The sequence below is a fragment of the Aquila chrysaetos genome, chromosome 12 (assembly GCF_900496995.4).
Source record: "Aquila chrysaetos chrysaetos chromosome 12, bAquChr1.4, whole genome shotgun sequence".
In the NCBI taxonomy this organism is placed as follows: domain Eukaryota; kingdom Metazoa; phylum Chordata; class Aves; order Accipitriformes; family Accipitridae; genus Aquila; species Aquila chrysaetos.
In genome coordinates, this window is record NC_044015.1 from 28,745,733 (window position 1) to 28,773,218 (window position 27,486).

Consider the following 27,486-nt stretch of genomic DNA (forward strand, 5'->3'; position numbering starts at 1 on the left):
GGGAAGAGAATTTTCTGGGGCTATCACTGTAGTCAATATTATTTGTGAATACAGAAATCATAGGTTGATTTCTTCAAGTTTCTGGTTTATCTGCATGTTGTAAATTAAAGTTGTATGTTCCTGAAAGCACTATCTGAGGAATGAGATTGGTTTCTCTTTGGCTGCTTAAACTTTAATATTTAAATAAGATATACATAATGTCAACTTATTTACTCTTGATCAGATCAGGTGGATTGTATTTCTGGGTTGCATGGCAGCCTGAAAAAAGACTAAACATTTGCTGATAATTTTATTGTAACTGTGATGCCACACCCTGTACTGTACACAGGTACACTGTGGCAGTAGTGATATTCCAAGTGATGATTTTGCTTTGTTTTGACATTTAATGGCAATGTTTAAAGGACATTGTATTATCTGAAATTTATAGAAAGGCAACAGAATATGGTGGTCTTTCCAACCCTGCTAGCAAATTTCAAATTTATAGCAAAGGACATTGCCAGTGAGTGGCAAGACTAGGTCTGGTCCCAAAGAGAAGGCAAACTGGGGCTGAGAGTGGCACAGCACAGGCGGGACTGTGCCTGCCTGACAGGACACAGCCCCCAGCTGTGCAAGCAAGGCAGAGCTGGTGATGATAACAAGTCAGGGCAAATGGTGTACTCAGAGCCCTTCCAGAAGGTGTTGGGTAGCGTTTAAAGAGATTCTAGGTTATGACTTTTTTTCAGACTGGTCTCTGTTTGCAAGGGATCCAAGTGCCACAGGCATTTCTTTACCACTTTTTCTTCTCTCTGTGAGAGAAATCTGTTTTTTAAGAATATTTCAGTTGGAAGGGGCCTACAATGATCATCTAGTCCAACTGCCTGACCACTTCAGGGCTGTCTAAAAGTTAGAACATATTAAGGTCATTGTCCAAATGCATCTTAAACACTGACAAGCATGGGGTGTTGATCACCTCTCTAGGAAGCCTATTGTGGTGTTTGACCACTCTCTCTGTAAAGAAGTGCTTACTGATATCAAGTCTGATCCTCCCCTGACACAGCTTTGAACCATTCCCAAATAATTAGTATTAATTAATATTAATGGTAATTAATATCTTGGCATTTTATTGGTGCAACCAAAGTGGTGGCTGGATGGGAGGTTTCCCGTATCACTCACTCATGCAGTAAAATCAAGAGCTGCAATACTAATTCAATGCACTTCTCATCTTGGACATTTCTCTGAAATCATGAGTTGATGTAATTTTAGTGTTTTCCTGTTTGGTTTTTTTTTTGTTTTGATACACTTCAACAATATTTACCAGTTAGGTAGAGGTCTCAAAGACATTAAGATCCTTTGTCTTCTGAAAGTAAAAGCAGTGGCAGAGAAAACAAGTCCTCTAGTCTTCCTCCCAGTGCACAAACATTGCGAGAAACTGCAGACTGATTAGGAGACTTGTTTTATAATGCCTATATTCTTGCAAGGTCCATTCATATCCTGAGCCAACAGAGTACACAGCAATAATCTTAGTAGCCTACACTCCCAAGTGTTGTGCTAACCTTAAATTTATTTATTTTATTATGAAGGGAAAGTCAAATTCTATCCATGCCCTGAGGGATTTTTGGGTTTTCTCCTTTTTTTCTCCCACTTGAAAATTTTGTGGCAGGCAGATTCCACCATCTGCTTTTGCTTATTTTAACTAATCAGCCAGGAGATGTTGCAGTAGATTCCAACAGAATAATCAATAAGGGAGGCCTAGATGGTCAACCATGTGGCATGCTGGCTAAGAGCCAATTTCTCTCCTTATTAACACAAATAGTCTTTGGATTTCATATTAATCCCCCTTGAGAACTAGCTAGATGTACTTGCTTTAAGGAAGAGCTCGTGAGGATACTGATTTTTGCTGAAACTGTTCTCAGGAAAAAATAACTACTGTGAAAACAGTTGTTTAGCAGACTTCTGAGTCAGGAGCGAGGTGTCTTGTGTTGCCACAGAAGGTACATTTTGTATCCCAGTCATGACTCCTAGATTAGACAATGTTGAGACTTGATGTGCACTGAAACTGTTCAAAAACTGCAGTTGATATAAATTACAGTAAACTTTAATGCATCAAAATAATTGCCTAATCAATACTAGTTCCTTTGATATCTTTTAAACAGCATTAATCACCATGAACTCATTTTGTATTAATGCAAACGTCGCAAGTGCTTCAATTGGATTTCTGCTGTAACTGAAGATTAATTACTTTGACTAGACATTTGTGCTAAAGTCTTACCCAGTATGCATGAATACAGAAACAATAAAAATAATGAAGAGTGGAACAATACTTCCATGTAAAAGTAAAACAGTTTTTGCTTTAGGAGTTCGACATTATTAATAAAGATGTATGCACTTTGCAAATGAACCTGGAAAATTTATCTCCCTGTAAGCATACAGCAAATATCTAACCCTGTCTCTTGTCACTACGATGGTATCACTGTCGAGATATTAATTCTTTACACTTACAGAACACACTGCCAGAAAAGCTATATATTCATTATATCTTTTCAATTACATTGATGTTACTGAATATTTTACCTATCTTTCATGTGCCCTAGCTGGGTACCTAATAATAACAACTGTATTTAAGATTAAGATTCCAGCATGCTGGGTACCAAATCCAAAAATATTATTTCCTGAGTTTTCCTCATCAGAGACATGTCCGCTGAATAGCATTTCACTGAAAGGAAAAAAAAGTTTAATGAACATTACAGTATCTGGACATGTTAAATAAAATTTTTGAAAATTATCTGAAGACATTTTCAAATTTTAGATATTCAAATGGTAAACTCTTTGTGGCTGTATACATTTACAAAATTTTAAATAAAAGTACTTCGTGAATAGTCATACAGTTTCTGTGAATGGGAGACATGCTATAGCTCCAAAATATTTAGGGACTGCCTTTGTAAGCAGACTAGTCTTTATGATAATTGCAACATTTTTCCTTAAAAATATGATACTTCCAGATACCATTTGTTAACTTCATTGTTGATTTCATTTAGAACTGCTATGAAACTGAAAGCTCTTGTTTAGTATTCAAGATAATATGAAAGGTCCAAAACAAAATTCATTCTATGAAAAATGTTAGGTTTTAAATAGTGCCATATATCAAAATTTATATTTAATTTTTAACTTTCCAACAGATCTGCTTTGACTAATTCTAGCTTGATATTGCTTTTTGTCTAGCTGGGTCTTTCAGTGACATTTGATGCTATCAATTAAGTCATCCTTCTTGACCAGTCTTTCTGATCCTCTGTCATGCAGCTTTAAACCTGATTTGATTCCTAGCTATCACTTCTCTCCCAAATGTTTCTGTTCATGTTTCTAACTGATCAGGTCTTTGTGTTTCACTATGCCATTCAATTTATGTTTTTTTCTAATACATCCTATTCTTTCTCTGCATAATACTTAAATTCTAAAAATCTTGTTTCTTGGCTATTTCTTCCATAATAGTAATTTCAAATATTTTTTCGTGAGCAGAATAATTAAGAAGCTCAAGCTAATCTGAACTTCCAGAAATTCAACTCTTTCAACTTTGGAAATGTGGACAATTAAAGTTTGTCTGGAAAACAAAATAGAGATTCTCTGAGGAATAGCACATACAAAGAAAGACAAAAAATAGTCAGAATTTAAAATGAGGTAGTTTTAGAGGGCTTAACTGATTTCAGATTTTGTTGCAATTGTTATCTCCAAAGTGCTTTTGGGACTTGAATTGCTTCAATACTTTGGAAAAGCATTTTCCTCGTGATGATAGGATATTGTTGTATCAGGCCACCACAAACACTTTAAAGTTAAATAAATACATGCACTGATTTGATTTGACAATACTTATACCTTTTCCCCCTTTTTCTGGTGTTCCCTCCCTATACATATTGAGCACAGGAATTTCATGGCAAAAATGTTGTAGAGAATTAGCAATTTTCATGGACTGCTAGAAGATACCCATGATGATCAAATTCTGAGCTTGTAAATGTAAATATTCATCCTGAAAACCTGATTTTTAAGGGCTCCAATCAGAGAACAAACATCCTGTGTAATTCATGTATCTAATCAAAGCTAACCAACACATGCTGAATTTCAAATGTCAAATGTTTGCAATAGGCAAACACCACACAATTCTTCATCTGTGCATATCAAAGGATCTCTGTGTGAATCAAATGCAAGTTACAAAAAGAAGTGATACTCGTCACAGTATTTACTCAGCTCTTGTGAGCAACATAGATAGCTGTAATACCAGGTTTCCGGTGGTTTTTTTTAATTGATCAATATCGCATTAACAATTCTTCTTAACACTTTTCTTGTTAACACTTTCTCAAATAATATTATCTTGATGGACCTAAGTACAAGAAAAGAAAAATTTTTCTTTTGTAAAGTTTTCTGTGAATTCTCCATTATTTGGATACTCACACTTTCCAGTCATCTTTTCAAACAGTGTTTTTCATCTGATAAATTGAAATTTTAAGGTACTGGTGTATTTTGGGTGTGGTTTTTTTTCCTCATCTCAGTTTAGCTACCTTAGTGTATCTGCATTATTCCTACAGTGCTTTGTGTCCATTTACAGTCTAAGTTTCATGTCAGTCTATATCATTATTACACCACCCCTTAAATCTCTCTATTGGCTCTTGTTAAAACACCCCATTGATTTAAAGATCTCGTTACTTGCCAGAGTTTGTTCTGATTCTCTGACCTCTTCACACTTGTTGGTGGTGACTTCAGTTAATTGCATGATTATCAGATGATAATGTGGTAGCATTAAAATGAATTAGCATGTAATTACTGTTGTTCCCAAGGGAGATAGGGTACTTAAAATAAAACAGTGCGTGTTATTTCGTGGAAAGCACGAAGCAGTGTATTTCCACTGGTATACTCGGATATCCATAGCTCTTGCTTTCTACAGTGTGTCCATGTCACAGAATCCTAGAGGAGATTTGGAAATAGCTGATCAATATCTGCCTTTGCATTTTAGGTTATTCATGTCAATTTCAAAATCTTTGATTTTTACAAGTAAAAAAGTGATTTCATATGATCTTATTTGGGTTGTATCATTCCCATTGGCATTTGTTTATAATAAATATTAACAAGCTTAAACATTATAGGCCCCAATAATGAGTTGCCAGAAAAATATTTTAACTAATCAAAATTAATTAATTCAATTTAAATATGAAACATTAGTTAAAAAATACTAATGTTTCAGCAATGTTTCAGATCTTGAGCTATGAATATGAAGCTGTTATGAGCAGAAAAATGCTTAGCTTATGGGATATATTATTAATTACATCTCATTTGTTCATCTGAAGAATTTACCTTTTAGGAGTCCCAGTGTCAAGGTGTTCTTATGCAGTATTAGCTGAATGGAATTCCTTCTGTCTTGAAAGTTGTATACTTACCTCTGTTGCACTGGAAGGTCTGCACACCAAAGCAGGAAACTAAATGGAAAAACAGTGTGTTTTAGGATTGATTCATTTTCTAAATATCACATTTTACTGCTCGAAACTCTTTTCTCAAAAATGTTTCTTTCTTTCAGTTGATGACAGCATTTAGGAATTAAAAATGCACCTAAATTGGAAAATTACACAATTGATAAGGAATAGCTCTAACCCTAACTGCCGCCTTTTTGAGATGAAGTCCATAGAATCACTACAGTAGGTTCTATAACAAGGGGCAAAGAATAAAAAATAAGTGACCAACAAAAAAAGTTTACTTGCATTACCCTGTTGTGCAACATGTCATTGGAAAAGCACTAATGATTAGGGTCCCAAAGCCCACGGCTTCAGCATTGAGCGTTTACTTGAATAGGGAATGCTTTCGTCATCACGGGGCCTAATACAGCTAAATTTAGAGCACATTTCTGGAAGCATGCAAAGTTAAATATTTTCAGCACCTAATCTGAAATAGTTACTATCTAGAAAATATGAGTCCTTATTGTAAAAATACTTTGTGGATATTATAGGAAAATATCATAAATTCTAAACTGTAAAGAACATAGTTGTGTGCTATTACAGATAATGTACATGAAATGCAGAGTGCTAAACTGTTAGTGATAATGGAACAATCTTCTGCCTGACATTGTTTTAGTTACGTTACAGGATTTTTTATGTCAAACCATTTTTTAAATTTCTGCTAGCATACCGAAATGGAAGTTTGGAGGGCGGGGGGGGCGGGGGGGGGGGGGATACTGTATGGACTTACACAAACATGGCTGAGGATAGGGAATAATAAAAATAGCAGAATGCATTAATCCATCTCATAAAACAAAATCCACTGGAAATGCTTACATGCTTGAAGGAGAAACTAAACTTAATCATAATTTCATTTCTGGCCAAAAAAATCCCCTTTTGTTTGCAGGAGAAAAAAGATGGAACAACAATTGTTTCTTTTCTACATGTGTTCCTCAGGTCTTTAGCTGAATTACAGATCAGATTGGTTAAAATGTTTTATCAGTGAATGCAGAAGTAGCTACATGGACACCTACCTATACCTGTCCAGGATCCAATTGTTCAATATTTATATAGAAAGAACACAAATGTTTTAGGAAGAATTCAGAAGTATATTCATTTTCTATTATTTTAATTTTTATCTTTCCATAAAAAACATATACAAAATGGGTTCATGACTTTCAGAGGCTTGATATTCCCAGATTACAGATTGCTGCTTCAAGGGTGCATGAATTCATCTGATGATGAGTTTAACTATTTATAATCTATGGTTTTAAAACAAAAGTGACAACTGAGTTTCTGCTCATGATTTGAGGTTTTTCTTTTATCTCTTTTCCTGTTCTTTGAAAGAAAATGTTTTTCTGGGGTTTTCTCTTTTTATGGCACTTTTCTTATTTCACAGCCCTTCTCATATCCCTCCGCTTCCCTACCTTGGCTGTATTTGGGGGCTCTATTCTTTTCTTCTTTCTCTTGCATGTCATTATACACACATGCTTATGAAAGTGTTACAGATTTTACTTTTCACAAAGTGTATTATTTATTATTTACAGTCTCCACAGCATAATGGTATGCATTTATCCTCTCATAACAAATGCTGGACAAGTTATACTGTTCTACTGCTAAAATTTACAGGAGTGAATGAAAAGAATGCCGATGTTTGTTGCATATCAGAAGCAACTGGAAACAAACCCATAAAAACATCTAGTTTTCAGAGATTCCTAACATTGAAAAAGATGAGAAGAAAATGGAAAATATTAGGCTTTTTTGGTGTAGATCTGGAGATAAATACAAAGGTATGTAGAGAGCTCTGAAGGAATAAATGCTTTACAGAAGGTAAAGTGGGCACTAAGCTGCTATTTTCCCCTTCTAGAACAAAAGAAGAAAGAGAATTCCAGTAAAACAGCAAAACAACAAATTCAAAACAGAACAATTTTTAGGCAAACTAAGTTATTACTTTGATACAAAATGCTGAAACAGTAAATAACTCTGATATTTAGACAATGAACTAACATTAACTCATTGAGAAAATGTTTCTGTGTAACTTTTGTAGAAAGGGTATGAAGTTTATGGAGACTAAAGACTTGAATGCTTCAATGCTTTTCCACTGTAAAATTAAACTTGAAATAGGGACATAAATTTTGCATTTTTCCTTTCTTATTTCATCAAATAAAAATTAACTTCTTTTTTAGAAAAATACAAGAGTCTGGCAACCACTTCTGAGTTATCTGCTCTTATTTTGATTATTGTCAGAGGTCTTGGGATCCTTGCAGAGTTCTTGGTCAGCAGGCTTTTGGTAGCTCTAGGAAAACGATTACTGGTAAAGTTGGTAATTAGTTTTGAAAATCAAAAAAAGTGTGGTTTTTTTAAGGATTAAAAAGGTTGTAAGTTTAAATAGATCCAAGACTGCCCAGTGAGAGGTATAATCTTAAAATTCTTAGCATACTGATCCAAGTCCTCAGGCTCTTCTTTATCTGGAATTCATTGGCTTTGTACCAGTTGTATCCACAAATACTATTACCCAACTGATGCTGTAGTCAGTATTGATAAAGTAGATACTATTGGCTTGGAGTCTGCCCAAGTCCAGTGTTGTAGAAGTCCTTCACAAACAGGCCATGTCATAATAGCTATGAGAAAGCATCTTTCTTTTTCATGCTAGCTGTGCACCACAGGAAGTAGGTAAGTAAAACTTACACTAGCCAAGGTCCAACTGAATGATAGGCATTACTTCAAGTACCATTGAAGTTCATACTGTGGGTTACACCATAAGAGGAAATATTCTTTGTAGAAAGTTCTATATCACCTAGTTCAGTTAGTTTCTTAACTGAAATATGCTGTCTTCGAACTTAATAATGTTTGTAACTTGGACAAATATGAGTGCAAATTCTGCCAGAACAATGTCAGTCTCACTCATCTAAAAAAAAAAAAAAAAAGGTTTTTAAACTCCTTTTAGTGGAGTAATGATTAGAAAGTTTGGGGTCCATGTACAAAAGACATTTATAAGTGAGGAGATTAAAGTAGACAGACGCCTGTAATCTTGAGAGCAGACAACAGATGACCCTTTATTGCTAAAACACACACATACTTATAGTCACATATTCTGTAAAGTCACTGTACACACTCACAAGCATAAAATATGATTGGTTACATTAACACTGTACACGCGCATAAACATAAGATATAACTGGTTATACTAACTCTGTACACGTGCATAAACATAGGACATAATTGGTTATACCAATTAAAACATGCGAAACTTGTCTCAGTCTAATTGGTCAAGATAAACTACCGAATTGAGGTTCTTTGTGCCAAGTTCCCTTTATCGTGAAATGTGCACCTGTGTTCTTCTAATTGGCATCTTTCTTTTTTTATCTTCTTGTTTATTCTGTTCAAGGTCTTCGAAAGGTGTCTGGAATGCTCTTACAACGAATGTTAGCTAAATATGTGTCCACATATAAGGAAAAGATTAAGGCAGGAAATGTAACTTCTTTCCTTGTCTAGTATGTGCTCTTGGATACACACAAGTAGAAAATTACAGCAGACAAGGCTCCACTGTGAAGTGTAGTAGGTCCAATCACTATAAACAGTCATTTTAGAAAGTTACCATAGAAGTATCTTCCATCTCAGTTTGCTTCACTGAAAACAGGTTTATGTAATGTTTCAGTCCATCCTCACTGGACCCTAATTCACGCCTGGAACCATCACGTCCCAGGTAGGTAAATACTACTGAACTGATTTTTCCTTACTGTTTGTTACACAGCTGCATGGCATTATATTCTCCTTGATATTGACTGGGATTCTGATATTTTAATTTAAAGCTCTTCAGAATGTTTTCCAGTATTATAATAACCTATTTCATGATACTTTGTAAACTTTACTGACAAACATCTACTGATTTCTCTTTTGATTCCTATGTTCTTGAGCTGTCCTGAACTGAGAGCAGTAAAGAGTTTACAAAGCTTTGTGATTATCTCTGGAATCTACCTTTGTCAGGCGTATTTGCTCTCAAAGATTCTTAAAAATATGTTTTCACTGTCTCACTAATTTCTTGTCTTCTGTACAATTTTTCTTTTTTTTTTTTTTTTTTGCCTGTGACAGTTCAGAAATGTTTAACAAGACCTCTCTGAAAAGAAAACAAAGTTATAAGAATTTATATTTCATTTAAATATTTAAATTGTTTTATATCTTCAGATTTAAAGAAACTGTGCCTTCGTTTTGGTTGATGTACTTGTATGTGTATGTATGTTATATGCATGCATACATGTTTGCACATCTTAGACTGCTTCATCTGAATTTTAGAAGCCAGGTTTGTAGCAGTGTCATGCAATTTTCATAATTATTAGACCAGTGCAGCTTGGGAGAGTTTTATGATAAACACAATCTTTTTGGTTCTTATCACAAACGGTGCAGCTGATGCTGGAATACTGTATGTATGCCTGAGTGATGTATCATTTTTATCAATCTAAATACATCAAGAGAAAGAGTTTGAATGTATTTTATGAGCAGCACAGATGGGAATTAGCAAACAAGTGTTTAGAGAGGTATCATAGTGTTTTCTAGGTATAGATTCTTCTATCATGTCAGAATCTCCCTGGTCTGGTTTTCTCTCCCCATAGCATAATGATCAGAACAGTCATGCAGACTGAAAGGGCTTTTAAACTAGAAAGGAACAGAGTGGTGTGTTCAGACGTATCTCTAGCCTCCAGATCTGTCACTGAACTCACCTGGGATGAACTGGATACCAAACAGCGAAAGCTTTGTTAACTACACAGAACTCAATAGTTGTGCCCGTACCTAAGGAAGCTACGAATTAGCTATCAAGGGGCTATCCTGAGAAGTGAATCAATGGAAAGCATCCTGCTTGCCAAGTGTTTATTTTTAACAAACAAGATGACAGGGTTGTTTACGTTGTCACTCGTTAAATAACTGTATATATGATTTTGCTTTTATGCCTTTGTTGAACATTTAGACATGTAAAATTAAACGTGAGCTGAGACTTCACTACTATTCTGCGACCATTTGGGCCTGGCAATGAATAAGTTTGCCAATGAATTCTAAAAGTCTGACAGTGGGACTAAAGGGAGATTTTTGTTAGTTAGGTCAAACTTATATGCATGTTTACCCTTAAGAGTGTTCAGCTGCTCATAGTGGTGATAAAGAAAGTCTGGATGATGTTTTCCTGTGTTGGGGGTTTTTTTTCAGCTTATTGCCTTGTCATAGGAAAATACACCTATCTCAATGTATGGTTTTATTTTAAAAGCTCACAATAAAATAATATTCAAGCATATGGAAGGTACATATGCTGTTGGCACATTCCATGAGGAACAGAGCTGTCCAGTTTAACAGAACTGATAATGTTCTAAAAATATTCAATGTATCCTTCAGAGTTTGCTAGAAAGGTCACTTGCTATAAAGTTGTTTGAAATACACATGCCAAGGACACAATTCATGACTAAACATTTTTGAACAATCTTGAAAACAGCTATCTTATTTCAGGAGTATATAATCATTTTGGGTCAAAACAGTTAAGCTTGTGAGTAAACATTTCATATGCTTAGTATGAGGTGAATATATCATTAGGGAACAATATAGAACTGTTTGACATGGTATGCCCAGAGACCATCTGCTAAATCCCCAGCTGGATATTTGCGTGAGGTGTTACCCAGTTTATACGCAGAATTTTCAGTGACTTTGCAGACACAGCAGTGAACATTTCCTGTGTCAGTTGAGACTGTCTTGCTAAAATCAATTCATTGCTTGTAAATTGCAGCTACATAGCTGGATTAGGGGGTGAAGAAGAGGATGCAGTTATAGATTCATTATATCTGCAGTAAAAGGCATATGAAGGCCACGCAATGCATTCTTTCTTCTGTGAGGGAGTGTTTCCAATGCAGTCTATTTTCCCAATATTGTATTCTGTTAGTTCAAAATGCCACATACGAAGTAGATTTATGCTATAAAAGGGGAAAAAGGTAACAAACTTAATGACAGCAACATTGAGATGAAAATCCATTTTTGATCAAAGATACACAGAAAGAAATCAACAAAATACCCAATGGAGGCAAGCAGTAATATGAAGTTCAAAAATTTGAGGTTAATATACCTCTAGGCAGTAGCCCACTTACAGATTTTGAAGATTGGCAGGCCCAAATGTTGCTGCTTATCATAGTACCTACCAGAGATAATGTCAAAATTCTGTAACAGACACTGGATAGGGAAAAAACAAACAAACTAGAAAGCAGATGGAAGAAATAGAAGATTGCTTTACAATTTCAGAAGCTGCATTCTACATTACAAAAATAAAATAATTTTTCACACAGGTACCAGTAATGTGCTGCTGCAGTATAAAATTTCAGAGATGATAGAATGATTAAAAGAAGATATATGGTTATGATAGAGACGAAAGGCATATACTTTTTTCCTTTATTTTAATCTATTAATTGGTTTAAAATGCTGCTCTAGTTATTTTATAATTTGTTTAATTTAAGAAGGAGAAAGTGGGGAGAAAGAATGATCAGAAAAATTCCTTTCAGAGAAGCAGCTCTGAAATTATCTTGAATTCAACGTTAGATAATAGATTCAGCTTTCTGGTTATGGCACCCCTTGGCACCATCTTTTCTTAAGTCACCTTGCAGCAGTATTTCTGTTTCTCTGTTCAAAACAAGCTTAACAGGAATCTTGTTATATCTTTGGTTTCTTGAGGATGCCCAGGTAGCAGATGAGGTGAAGGTTACTTTTTTCATTTGTGCTTTCTTAGAAATTATCACTTTTTTTTTTTTCTTCCCTGGATATAGGAATAGTAACATCTTTTTCTTTCTTGTTTTTTAATTTTTGGTATATTATGTTAGAGTACTACCATCCAATGCTGTACTTTAAATTCACTGGAAGCCTACATAAGTACAGAATGAATTACATGTTCATTAAGTGACATATGACATCATGTTGTACTAGCATCAATTCAGTTTCCTAATGCATGTCTGTTTCAACAGAGTGGTGACAAGCCCACTTAGCTTACAGTCTCAGTTTGCCTAACTGAGCATCCCTGTCTAGTGTGCCATCCTCTAAGCAGCCAGGTGGTGTTAGCTGTGCAACTGGTATCCCAGTCAGTATTTTCATCTTGGTCCTGAATTGCACTTTAAATAGGTTCAGGCAAATAAACACTTGAATAAACTACCTTACGTTAGTGGACTATTGATCAAGACTGCATAGCTCAGAAATCTCTGATTATTGTTTTTTCTCTGAAATGTGAGAAGCTGCTTTATCTAGTGTTTTGATTGCAAACTGGAAATTATTTGGAACCAGGAATTTTTTGTGAGCTTCCTTGACTTTTCAACTTGTACTCCATTCTGGCATTTCAAAGCCCAAACCTCTTGAACTTTAATGTTGTTTCCATCTTTTTTTCTCCCCTTTGGATAGTTGTTGAGTTATGAAATGGGCACATCAAAATGTTTTCTGTAAAACATATTTCATTCTGAGTTGTTTTTCCATGGGCCATTCACAGGGATATAAAAGGATTTTTAATGAGATTATAAACTGTATATTTTCAGAGTGTGGATCTACTTTGAGCTTTAAAGAATGACAAAATTTACTTTTCTTCTTATTTCCTGCTTGTTATTCCTTTCTTCTGATACAAGTATTACATCTTAATTATACATCTGTTATGATATGAAAAGAATGGGAAGAAGATGCAAACAAGTAAAACTTTTTTTAAAAAAAACTGTATCACATTGTTTTTCCTTTGGTCTATATCAAATCTCAAACAGTAATTTTTAATTCTCCTAGGCTTGCCTGTGGATAATACTGACACTTTCTTTTTATACCTAGAAAAGACAGGTCTCAGTCCCCTGAGGCAAAGCTGGGATGCAGATGATTGCTTATATTCCAGTTCTGAATTTTAAGCTTGCTTTACTCATTACAAACTCCTAGCAGCTTCTTTATTCCCATCGGGAGTCAAATCTAAATCCATCAGATTCCATGAAGTTGGTGCTGGGTTTAGCATCCATTATCAGGGAAAAGCTGATAATACCTTTAGGACTGGACCCACTGCTGTAATGGGAGTTTTTCAGCAAATGTTTGATGCTTCCTGGGGTATCTGCTTCATTGCGAGTTACTTGCAACAACTAGGAATATTGTCTTGTCTAGGTAAGCCATGCTCAGTTATTAAAAGAAAAACATCCATGAGGAAGAATATGCATGTGAGATACTAGAGCACCATGGAAAGATTTATAACCATAAAAGACCTGCTATGTGTGTTGTCCATCAATGTGAAAGTGGGATGGATTCAGTCCTGGAAGCATTTTTTCTGAGGGACTGCATTTATTTCCTGAATAAAGAATTCTGAAGCTGCTGAAGCCTGTAGATCTTCTGATCCCCTAAATCTCTCTGCCAAGCATTTGAATATTTGAGAAATTATTTCTCTCTGTCTATTAAATGACCCTCTCAAGCTCCACTGTCACCCACAGCCCTATGAGAAATATTACAAACGTCATTTTTGCATACATCATCTGAACTTGGAAAAATGAAAACCACAGCAAAAGGATCTTTCTGTCTTTTTAATGATGTTGTTTGCCCTAGTAACACATAAGGCAACTGCAATAGCAAGATATGAGTTCCTGACTGAAAACTGAATTGGTAAAGGAATTCTTCAGCGAAGTCTTGAGCCATAGGTACTTGATTGTCATGAAAGGTTAAACTATAAATTAAAATTCCTGTGGGGTGTGAAGCTCTGAGGAGAACAGCCTTGAGCAAAAGCAGTGTCTCATGAGATAGAGACCCAGACTGCTTGGGACACTAATTGCTACTAGAAGTGCCAACAGCCAGTCTTCCAGGGAACTATAGCCCTGGCTTCTGACTCCACTAGGAACGGGCCCAGGCAAGGCATGCTTAGAAACATTTGACATCTGGTGAATGAGTCCCAGACCAGCAGAGTAATGAACATAGGAAAGAAGAAAAATCATCCAGGACCAGGAGTGTCCTGTTCTAAAAGGCTTTTGGTAAAATATTTTACAGTGCAATAAATATATTTGTTGGATACTTTTTTCAAGCCTATGGTACTAAAAAAAAAAAAAAAAAAAAAAGAAAAAAGAAAAAAATTTGTTTCAAGAGTTGTATAAAATAGGTTTCAGAAACCTAGGAGACTTTAAATCACTGCCAAAGGTTACTTTTTTAAAAACCCAAGGAAAATATTCTTTTTGTTGTGTAATGTTGAGAGGTTTGTGTAGTACCAAGCTCCCAGACCTTTTACACTAACTCTCACTAAAAGCATATAGGTGAACCCCAGCACTCGCAAAAGAAAGAGCTTTTATTTTTCTGCTAGGATTCAAATGTCTCACCAACAGGTCTAGAAAGAGGTAAATACTGTTACAACCTTACCTGCCTCATCTAAAATAATCGTGTTTCTGTAAACCTCATCAAAGAGGTTTCTACTTGTTCAACATTTTGCTGTTTTTCTTCCCCTCTTATCAATGAGTTTTGAGAACTGTAAAACATGGCTCAAGTATGAAATACAGCAATAGAACTGTAATTTTAGCAAAAAAAAAAAAAGCATTGATGTTAAATACAAATAAATTACACAAACCATCCCCTTTAAATATGTTTAATTAATCAACATACTTGCAGGTAAAATCTGTAGTAGCACAGGTGCTGTTTTCTTTCTCTTCCATTCTTTCAAAAGGAGAAAAATTGTTCAATGATTTTGCTTCTGGTTAATTTATTATCACAATCTGTTTTGCCAAAGCTTTATGCCCTTCATTCCTGGTGTATGTTCCTTATTAGTACACTGCAGTGGAATTTTACAGAAAATACTAATATGGCTGCTTGCATAGCACCTGTCACTTGGAATTCTATAATATAAACCCTACGGATTCTGATGGAAACCTAAACAGAATACAAATTTGCTAATGGAGCAGGCATCTTTAATAATCTGTAGAGTTTGTATGTTTTCAATGTTACTGAAATGTCTTTCAGCCTTTTAACAGAGAAGAGACTTTGCTGTAAGGAATCAGATGCAGGTTGAAATTGAAATATTTCCCTAGAATGTAGCCTCTCATATTAAAATACCCTGTGCCTTTATTCACCAAACAGTCTTGATTTTTCCCATTCATTCTAATGCTAAAAACCTATAAAATTCAAGTTTCTTTTCTTTTTATCAATGTGACTCAAATTTAATTCAGTCTTGACCACTGTGGCTCCTAAATCGCAAAGTAATCAATTGTGCCTCCTGGAAAATGAACTGAGAAAAGTTTGCCGCTTTATGAGCTCACTGCTTGTGCAAGACATCTCGTTTAGAACACTTAGTAAACTCTACTCTAATCAAATCTAGCATTTGAAACCTGGACTGGCTGTTAATGGTCCAAAAATAGACCAGTCCCTTCTGGAGTACATTTGCCTACAAAATGCTATCTATTGATGTTTTCTTGAAGCAACTGCTTGTCTTTGTCTATCAGGAATATCAGATGTCAGTTTGGGAGGAATCATTATAAGAAAGCTTGCATTTATAGAATTACAGTGTTAACCCTGTAAATTAACTGTCAATGTATACATTCTAAATAGGATATATGCAAATTCCCAGAATGCAAATCTAAATCTGTCAGATTGCTGATGTTATTTTAAACCCTCTTTCTTTTCTTTTGTAATTTTGGGTCAAGAGGAAACACGTCTTTGGAAATTGAGACAATCTCAAAGGGCATACGAGGCAATGGAATACAGCTGCATTTACATGGCACCACAGTGAAGCATCTTTTCTGTGCCAGTGTGTTATATAAGTGATGTCTAAGAAATAATGGAGCGGAGAGAAGGTGACATTAAAGGGGAAAGCATGTCCTGTAAGCTTATGAAATGAAGATAGTATTGCAGAAAGAGAATAGGGACTGGTTATACCCTAATATTGTAAACCAGGTAGGATTCCAATTTAACAAATGTTTAATATGAAATTTCTAAGGAACAAAGTATGCATAGCATTGAAACGCCTCTTTATGGTAAAGCCATTTAGAATTTTTTATTGAATATAAGCATCTTATGATTCAACTCGACCTGAGAAGTATTCATTTTTTTCCTCCATGAACTGTTGAGATTTTATGTTTGACTCTGGAATTAAAAGGCCAGCTGGTAAACTGTTTTAAGCCACCAGAATTCTATCAGTTTTCAGAGCATTCTAGTAGTTGAAGGGTACAGCTCAAAATGTCTTGGCTCAGACTATTTCTCAGTCTCAGCAAACTTGAAACAATGAATGAATCTTCCTTTGTGGTAGTATATTTTGTAAGGTCTGTTTTCAGGGGGCAGTAGGAGCATATCAAACTCTTACTTGTCCAAACTTTGCTCTGACATATGCAGTCAAAGTCATACATCTGAGGTGTTCTCTGTCTAAACTAATAGGGTGAACCATAAAGTTATTCTCAAAACAACATACATTGATTGTGTATACTATAAATGCCTCAGTTTAACTTCTAGAAGCCATGCATCTTGACTGTGAGGTTCTGCTGAATGTCTGGGTATGAAGTTATCCCTGCCACAACTTAGAACCAGGCATACTCTTTTTAAGGGTACCATGTATTTGGACCTTGACATTCAAGTCTGGAAGAGGTATATCAGGTAGCAGAAATCCCACTGTTCCCTATTCCTGATTTCCCAGTCATTCTGTATCCCGCTTTTCTCTGTGATACATAAATGGAAGCAAATAACACAAAGGCGACTGCCTGTAATTGGCTTCACAAAGGAATTTAGATCATTCTCAGATAACTATGGACAAAATGGAATGGTTTTGGAGTAGGTTTCCAAGTATAAAACTACAGTGGAAGGACAGATTGTACAGTAATATATAGCCTCAGATTCAGCCCTAAACAGCGTGTGAATTGGAACTGAAATGGTAATTTCATAGTTCAATCCTTTGCAAACATAATATATCTAAAAACTATCCCAGATAATGATCATCTGGCATAAAACCTTGACCTGGATATCTGTAGACTAGTCCTTCATTGATGCAATGTTTTTATGGTCATCCATGTCTGTAAATTCTTGTTCTCAGGGGTCTTTTAAGTTAGTAGAGCATACAGGGCTGGAGAATGTCTTTTCTTGGATCATTACTGTGTAATATTATTTAATCTCTTGGAATCTTACTGACATGGAGGAGAATTCTTATTCTTGCCCTGGTACCTACCTAGCATCTCATCAGCTTGTAAATTGTAATATCAATACATGATTTTGTTACTGTTGTATGGATGCCAGATTTACCAAGCTACTTAATAACAGTTGCAAAGAAAAAGACCAGGCTGAACAGACTGCAACTTTCTCTGAAAACCTTGTTAAACTTTCCACTGTTAAACTCTCTCCATTGTAAACTTCCTCTAAGGTCAGGTTTTGAAGCATAAGGAGCTGTTTCATTACTAAAATTTCCAGTAAAATGTTAAGCCTCAGAAAACTGATGGCAGTTGTTCTTGAAAGCAGTAAGAACTTTTCTCATAATGGTACTTAAGTCTACCTTAAAATAATCATAAATTAAAAGCTGCCTTTTGTCATTTAAACTTGGATTTCAGGTTTCTCGAACAGCTCAAATTTGCTGCTATATCTTAAATATTCAAGACAACCAATTTTAATTTGAACCCTTCTAGTTCAGTCTTTGCAGTAACCATTACTGGAATTCTTACGGGTTATTCAAGCCTTGGAGTTTGAAAACTTCTATTTTAAATGAATACAGTTCATACAGATTAAATTATGCAAAGCTCAAGGTGCAATTATTTGTGCAGTCTATTTGTTTGCCAAAACTAAAAATGGGACATGTGAGTGATTTGATTTAATCTGCACAATATAGGCATTCAGTTGTGTTGAACATAAAAAGCAGGACAGTCAGCATCTCGTATAAACTGGTATGCAGAGAAAAAAAATGTATGCACATTAAAGGCTTAATTCTCTCTTTCTTGAAATACAGGTCAGTTTTGAACCTATATGTTTCTAATGTATGTTTTATGTTGAGATAAACCTCTTTTATAGTTCTGTTTAAAAAAGACTTTGAAGAAAAGATGAGTGGTTAATAATACATGCCAATTAACATTTTTGTCTTCATGTCAATTAAAAAAACACCTTTGAAAGTTGGCAGTTTTCTTTATCTTTTTAGAAGCTATTGTTTGCTTGTAAGAATGTGCAGTTGATTTCTTTAATAAGCATGTACTTGTATAAATATTTCTAATTCCTGCTTTCAACAAGCACTTAAATTGCTTTCATGTAAATATTGCCATTTATTTTGCATGCAGTTGCACATTTTTGAGTACTTTCATAATATAGTCTCCATTTAAAACTGTCCACTGGAAGGCAAATTCAATTTTATACTTAAGAAAGTTGTGCAAGTTAAAATCCTGAAATGTTCTCTATTTATAAAAATATAATAATTACTTTTCACTTTTGAAATCTTATTTGTTGAAGTATAAATACACTGCTAATGTATCCTCTTAACATTGCAGTTTCTGATATGTTTCAAATCTAGGAGACTGAACCTCTGTGTCTTTTGAAATACCATAAAGCATCTTTTATGCTTCTCTTAAACATACAAAGGTTTTTCAAAATACGAGCATTTCAATGCTTGATTGGAAACATCTGGAGTTTTCACATAGACTTAAAAATTAGAAGGTCCTATCTTTAATCCCAGTCCCAGCTGTATGTTTTTGCCTCCTCCTTTTTTGGTGGTTCTAGTGCTCATCACAATCTGCTGGAACCGCCTAGTTTCGCTGAGGTCTAGAGTTTACAAAAAGAAGAGTAACGAAGTGTGCAACAGAGCACAAAGGACATGCAGGACTACAGCAGGCAATGGTTAGGATTTGAAACAGCCTATGATTTGGGGAAGATTTTTGCCTGCACAAGCACAGAAGCATGATTAAGGAAAAAGGTTCTGGGAAAAAAAACAAAGCCACACTAGAAGAGACAACTGCCCTTCGTACATTTCATAGAACTCACGTGTCTTCCTTCATGTATATCCATATCTCTGTAAATGTCTTCTGCAAACAAGTTTAGGTGTCTGGTGACTAAATAGTCATGTAAGGATCTTATGTAGCATTTCAACACAGTTGCAGTTACTGTACTTATGGATATATTTGCAGAGTAACCCCACTCTTTATTTTTGCTGTCCGTGGGATAAGAAGTAGGTAAAAGCAGAGCCTTTTTCTCTGCTATTTCTGATTAAACACAGCCATCCAAGGGGAGTACACAGTTAAGGAAATTCAACTTCTTAACACTGAAGAGTATGGAATGATTTGGGTTTGGTTTTTGGGGGGGTTTGGTTTTGGGTTTTTTTTTTCATAAATCCTAACTCTGAGCCACAGAAATATTTTATGTGTCGTTCTCAAACTACAATCTAATTTAACTGCAGTTGCATTTTAAATGCAACTGCATTTTTAACAACCTCTTAAAAAATCCTAAACCAACCCAAAGCCACTAGAGCTGCTGAACTTTTTATACATGGATTTGTACTTTTCAAGCCCTAAGAATCCTTGCATGGACTATCTTTCAAGAGCAAATAAGCACCCCTCACCACCTGTGATTCTTTGTACCATCATGCACAATATTTGCCACATAATAAAACTTCTTTCACATCCAACTTATACTGTAAGTAATTGTTCTCTCTGTCTTCTACATAACAGGATATGGTACCCAGAAGAATACACAGGTTGCTATACATCTCACTGTTCTGCCGTTGTTGCAAACTATTGTATTCTTGGGACTCCCACTATCAATATGAAACTTCAGTTTTGTTACATTACATTATTGAATTCAAACAGGTACTTTATTTCCATTGTCCAGAAACTAGCACCTGTTGAAAAGGCTCAATTTACATGCACAGGAACACCATTTAAGTATATTTTTACTAGTGCTGCCAACCTAAGTTTGGACATCTAAAAGAAATGTCTGCCAAGAAACAGGTCAAAACAAAGTTTCTCACAAGATGGTTTGTCTAAATGCATGTTAAAAGATTGGAAGTTTTTTTCAGTTCAGTCCTGTGTGCTGTGCAATACTTGCATATGTGTAGCATTAATTCAAAATATGTTATCCACCTGTTCCCTGTAATTGTTCTAAGATACTTGGTTTTGGAAAAGTGCCAAATATTGCAGCAGCTTGAGAATATATGAACATAAGCATATTCCCAGCCTGAAGATACTTCAAGTACTTGATTGTGATCAAATATCTTTTACTTTTTCAAGTAATCAGTAGCGGAGACAGAAATAAAATGAGGGAATCTGTGATTCTAACCCTCTACTGCAGCTTCCAGACAGCATTCTTGAATTTAGTTTGAAATGAAACCTTACTGGAAGAATACTTTCTTTTGTGAGTTCATGAAGTAAATGGTTCCACCATCTTTAAAAACACATAGTTTATATGTCAGGTGTTTGCTACTCATCTTTCCACAGATCATTAACATGGGGATTGAAAGAAGTCCTCCTTTCCTCATCTTTGTTTTGCTTCCTCTAGTCCAGCTCCCCTTCTTTGATGTGACCCAGTATCTGATTAACTTTTGAGCCTGTCTCTGGAGGGATCATGTGGAATGTTGCTTTTGTAAAGTTCTTGGAAAATTAATGAAAGCATTCTGCAATCTGTGGAACTCTAGATATACTTTGAAATGTTTTTATAACTTGTTTTTCTTTTGAATACTCATGACTTTGACTTTTGGCACTGACAGGAAGAAATATACTTTATAGGTCTCTAGATCCTGTGTCTCTAAATTGCACTTTCTGAAAAAAAATGGCAATTTCTGTGCACAACACAGAGATTGAATGCAAGGCTATAATTCAGCTTTGGTTTTCTGCTGATGACATAAACCACAAGAGCTTGTTGGTTTATGAACAGCAGCAACAACAATACACAGAGACTGAATTACTGCCTGTGTATTTGATTAGAGATAAAGTGGTGTTGCCCACAATCCAAAAATAATATGTACTTGTACTTTCCAATTTAATTGTAAACAGGTAAATGAAGACTACTTGAAGTGTAAGAAATGAGTTGCATAAAATAAAAATGCTGACCAGTCTTCATAAGTCTGTGACATACTGACTAAAACAAATGTGTGGCTATTTTAGACAGAAAAATATTCAAATGATGTTTAATAAATTTTCTGTTGGCACCTCCTTTCCCTCTGCTCTCTCTTCTGCTAGAAGAGACAGTTCTAAAAAGGAATTCTGTTATAACTGACTGGCACTGTATAAAGCTGGTGCTGAACTGTCCTTCCTCTAAATATCTTTGAGGCAATTAGTGATATCACAGCAGCACTAGCTAAAATTAGAGCCATCTCTGTAACTGCATGAAGTGACATAATATAGCATCTCCTTGGGAATGAATATTCTTTTCCAAGTTCTTCTTGCAGCTGTTCTGGGTCTTAGTGTTTCTGCACAGATTTCTGAACCACTAGGTAGGAAATAAATGACATTTGCCAACTACAACCAAATTCTTAACCCAGTCATCTTTTATACATGCTGGCAGCAGTGAGGGGAAAAAAATCTTGTTTGGATTGGATCTTGTTATCTTCAAATTAGAGAGGTGACAAATATGCAAGAGGCTTAGCAGAGTCATCCTAGCAGAAATTCATCTTGTAGTAGAATTTCAGTGGAAAAACGAATGTTATGTGATTAATGCAGCTTATCCATTAATTTCTCTCAGTATCATGCGACTATTAGTATAGCACCTATTTGTGTTTGAGTGTCTTCTTTCATCATTATTTGCATGACAACACTATAACAAATCCTTTGAATATTCCTCCATTGTATGCCATATTGTATATTTTATATGCTATATGCTGAGGTGCTCTTGTTTGCCACTAGTCCCTATGATATTAGCTACCAAACAGGCAAGGAAGCTTGTATGGGAACATACCCTGTTACCACCTGGAATATGAATTGAAGGACCTGAGCATCTCACTTACCAGAATGCAGGTTCACCACATGCTTGATTAGTAATGTCAGGTTGTTAGCCAGTTGCTTTGAACGCAGCCTCTAGTCAAATCAATAAATGGAAATAATGCATTTATTTATAACATGTAAAATAAACCATATGATAAGAAAGAATTATCAAAGACAATTGAAGAAATAAAAAAAACAAACCCTACTTTCACCACTTATTTGTTATATCTGTATCACTCTCTTTACTCCCTTTGTCAAGCTGACTTTTCTGCAGCATCCAGACACTCAATCGCATATTCTGTCTTTTTGCCCTCCTAGGCTGCATTCATTATGTAAGGGCACCTCCTGGAGGAACACTTTGGCTTTTATAGCTAATAATCTTTTCAGACTCTTCCAGGAACTCTGGATTTAATTTTTTTCCTCCAAAGTTATTTATTTCTTTATTATTCAGATAGTAGTCTGGAAACTTATCTCAACTAAAATAAGCACTCTTTTCACTGCTTGGGTGGTGCAAACATCATTTTCCTAGACAAGTTGTCATCTCATGAATCTGACTGATCATTTATCACTTGCCTCAAAGAGCAGCAGTACCCTCCCTGCATCCCCTGATGAGTCATGGTGAAGTGTATACTTGGCTTTAGACTTTATATCAACTGTGACATTAACAGACATACTTGAGATGAACAATTAAATGGAATCATGCATATAGTTCACTCTTCACTGAAACGGGACATGACAGTAACCAACAACTTTCTGAGGTAACCACAAGCTTTAAGTGCTTTACCTTCAGATCTAGGCATTGTAACACCTATAAGCCACAGTCAAGAGGAAAGTGCTGTTCAAGTTGCTATAAACAACATCAGCAAAGGATAACAATCTAAATAGAAAGTAATATCTTCTTGGATACAGACAGAAAGACATGCTTAATGAAACAGTGTTACAGCTCTTCAGCACTAGGTTAGGAAGTGTTCTAGTTCATCAGAAGCTGCTGACAATGTTTGATGGCTCAGAAAAGAACTTCAGGGAGTACCATGAGGTGGTTTGGTTTTGTGGTTGGGTTTTTTTTACACAAAATGAGGGACAGCAAAGCAGAAAGGTAGCAAGGTAGAAAGCCTAAAAGTGGTCTTTTAAAAAAATTAAAAGTGAGAATGGAGGTAAGTATGTGTTGTGATAAGGGGAAGAAATCAGTACCTCAATATCAAATGAATGATGACAGATTCTGCAAGATAAGCAGAGTGTTGTGGTTTAACCCCAGACAGCAACTAAGCACCATGCAGCTGCTCGCTTGCTTCCCCCCTCAGTAGGATGGGAGAGAGAATCAGGGAAAAAAAAAAAAACAAACCTCGTGGGCTGAGATAAAGATAGTTTAATAGTATAGAAAAGAAAGGGAAAATACCACTACTACTACTATTAAAAGAACATACAAAACAAGTAATGCACAATACAACTGCTCACCACCTGCTGACCGATGTCCAGCCAATCCCTGAGCCACAGTGCCTCCCAGCCAACTCCCCCCAGTCTATATACTGGGCATGATGTCATATGGTATGGAGTACTCCTTTGGCTTGTTTGGGTCAGATGTCCTTGCTGTGTCGCCTCCCAGTTTCTTACGCACTCCCAGCCTCCACTGGCAGGGCAGTATGAGAAGCTGGGAAATCCTTGACTTAGTATAAGCACTGCTTAGCAACAACTAAAACATCAGTGTGTTATCAACATTATTCTCATCCTGAATCCAAAACACAGCACTATACCAGCTACTAAGAAGAAAATTAACTTTATTTCAGCTGAAACCAGGACACAGAGAAAGGGAGCTAGTAGAAGGATGCAAAGAGAGCTGAAATGGTCAAAGTAGAAAAGCATTAAAACGATCTCTGTAGAATATGAGTGGGACAAGATTGTATTTTTCAAGAGGCCAGGGAAAAGGATATTGCTGCAATTGAGATGAAAAATGTTGAACATCTGAATGGGAGTATTGCCTGTTTAAATTGAAAGGAAAGGCTGTACCTTAAAAATGTTATGCAGAAAACATAGCCTAGATGTTCTAGTGACAGACAGCATTGTATTGTTATAATTGAAAAGGGAGGTAGTGGGGAAAATAAGTGATCTTGAGTGGCAGAGAGAAGTATAGATGGATTAAAAGTGTTTGTTTATTTATGCCAGGGCAGATACAGCCCAGTGAAGATGGAGAAAAATGTGTATAGTTCTAACACCACCACATAACAGGGGAGAGCACTGTGCTTCAAGAAGGCTCTTCAGTTCCAGGCTGCCTCTCCTTCATTAAATTTACACATGATAACAACAGACACATTAAAACATGTTTTTAGCATTACATAAACTAACAATGTGGGCAGACTTGTAGACTAACCAAAAATATTACATGAAAAAGATAACAGAAAAATATGAATGTATCTGTGTAAGAGAGAGAGGGGTACATGTTCTCTGTCACCTGCAAGTTGAATGCTGGCCGATTGTTCCCTGGAGTAAAAAAGCTGTTTCATTCTTTCTGAGATTTCAGGTAAGAATATATACATTCTGCAATGCTAATTTAAGGTCATGCTTACCAAAATAACAAAAATTGCTTAAACTGGAGAAGATTTTCCCCTCTTTTCTTTGTCCATAAAAGTTGTGTTATTTTAATGTATTTGCAGAACCAGTCTCTACCCAGCAAGTGGTGACAAGTTTTCTGCTTGTGTTAATGTCATACTGAAGAAATAAGACCAGGCTTTATGATAAGAATGCTTAGAAATACTATGGTTGTCATTCAGGAATTAAGTCAGTAAACTCACACTTTCCCCAACACCCACCCATCAAATGTAACCTGCTGGAAGTGATTCTTTAATTAAAGTACTCAAAAAAACACTAAAAATTTGAGAAAACATTATCTGGTTACCAGTGAACTGTGTCACTCACTTACAAAAGAACACAACAATTCAGGAATATTACATACATAAGAGACATAACTCACAGAGAAGCAAGGGATAGGGACTGGGTGCCTGAAATCTGAGAGAAACAGCATGCCTTATTTTTATTTAAAAAATTTTAATAGACTTTTTCATAGCAATTATGCTCATATTACTAAATGTAGAGTTTGGTAGCATTATATTGCTGATCTTTGCACAAACAGATGAGTTATTCGACATAATTTTCCCAATATATTCCAATCAGTGCTAGTTCTTTCTCTCAGAATATTAGTCACATCAGTTCATGGCTAATTATTAATATTTCCACAGTCTGTACAGAATCCATTAAAAGGGGTTTTGTTTGTTTTGGTTTGGGGTTTGTTTGTTTGTTTGTTTGTTTTAGAGTGGAACCTTTAGAAAATGCTGGACTCATGAAATAGCTTCCATTATTTGTTTTTGAGAAACCTGTGATTTTTTCACTGATGTCTTTAGTGTTTAATAAGGAAGGTTTGTTTCATGGGCCCTAAAAAGAAGATATTTTGGAAATGTCACAACACATTTGAAAATGACAACCAGATTGGTTCCTGCTACAAATGGTGAGAATAATCAAGAAACACTCAGATTTAACTTTTCCCTAAGAAAACTGTTTGAATTTGTTCTAAGACATAACTTGTGATTTTCTGGTGCAGCATCCACTTGTAAGGTGAGTCCTAGATTTGCAGAGTTTGCAAATGCTTAGCTTACCTTGTTATACCGAACATTTTTGTGAACATGCAGTTTTACTTCAAATTGCTGTAAGCACTCAAGAGCCAGCTGCTCAACCTGCTCTTCCATCAAGTGCCAGTCACAGAACATTATTTTAGACATAAACACAGGTAACAGAAAGAATAATATTAAATCTCAATGGGTATTATAGAACAGTAATTCCTTCCAAGGCACATGTAAAGTTATATGTTATAGGAGCCAACTCAAGCAGTTCAGTCATAAGAATTCTGACTTGAAATGATGAAATGATAGGTTTTATAATCTGAAAGGATTTTCTTTTTGTATCATAGGGATAGTAATGTTTTAGCCATTTCCTTCCTTTTACCCCACATCAGGAAACTTCAGTGCTCATTAGAAAACTGAAAAACATTATGCAGGTGTTTGGAAAATGAATGAAAGGGAGGTCACGAAAAAACACAGTATTATACCAGAGCCATTATAGCATCAGCTAGGCAAGGTACTTTTCATCAAGTCCACAGTTACAGCAGATGCCTTTATAATCTGAACCATGAGATAGCTTTTTGGAGGTGTGAATAAAAAGCTTCTAAAATATAGATTAGCAGAACCTAGTCATCATCCCCTTAAGTATGTGGTAGACCTTTCTAACTAGATGTAAAAGATATTCCTTGTATTAAATGTCACAGTAGCTAAACAAGCTAATGCAACTGAATAACAAAGAATAAAAGTAAATGTCAGGGGATACTGTAAAGCTGCTATTTATTTTTTTCCCAGGCTTCTGTAATGTCATAATTGTAAAAGTAAACTTGAGAAGGTTAGTTGATAAATACCCTAAGGAGAAATAAGAGCTCTTAGAATATTCTTTAGTGTGTATGAATTATATGGAACATACTGTTGTCCTTTAGCCTAAAGTAACCTGAAAGAACCTGGTAACCATTAAATTACTGAAAACCACCACAAGATTTTGGTTGTATTTTTCCTCCTTAAAAGTGTTGTATTTGATATTAATAGCACAGAGTATATTTGGTTAGACATTGGCATTTATTGCAGTGTCCTGTATCAGGGGTGACTTTAGCTAGAAAACATCAGTAGTGGACCTTTCATAAGCCATTTAGAAGGGTGATGTTCACAATAGGCTTCTAAAACAACCATTACTTTAATGTTTGTAACAAATAGCATTTAAAAAAGTGACTTTCATCTTCTGCTTATTCTGTAAATGTTAATATTTGACAAGGACATTGTGTTTATCATGAATGCTGTTGAGGCCAATTGACTATGAGAAGCACATTTCTTCACTCTAGTACATAGTTTTCTTATCATTGGGTAGCATACATCATGTTAACAACAGCCTGAAGAAGGATATACATGTTTTTTCAGAGTCGCTACTTTTGAGTCTTGCAAAATTTGATAAGAAATTGGGAAAGGCAAGAGCTTTAAAAATTCTGTTCAAAAGTGACCTAATTGGGCTTAAATGTGTATCTATAGATTTCAAGGTTTGATCTTCTGGAAGTAGCAATTGCTTGAAACATCTTTTACCTTAAATTTGGA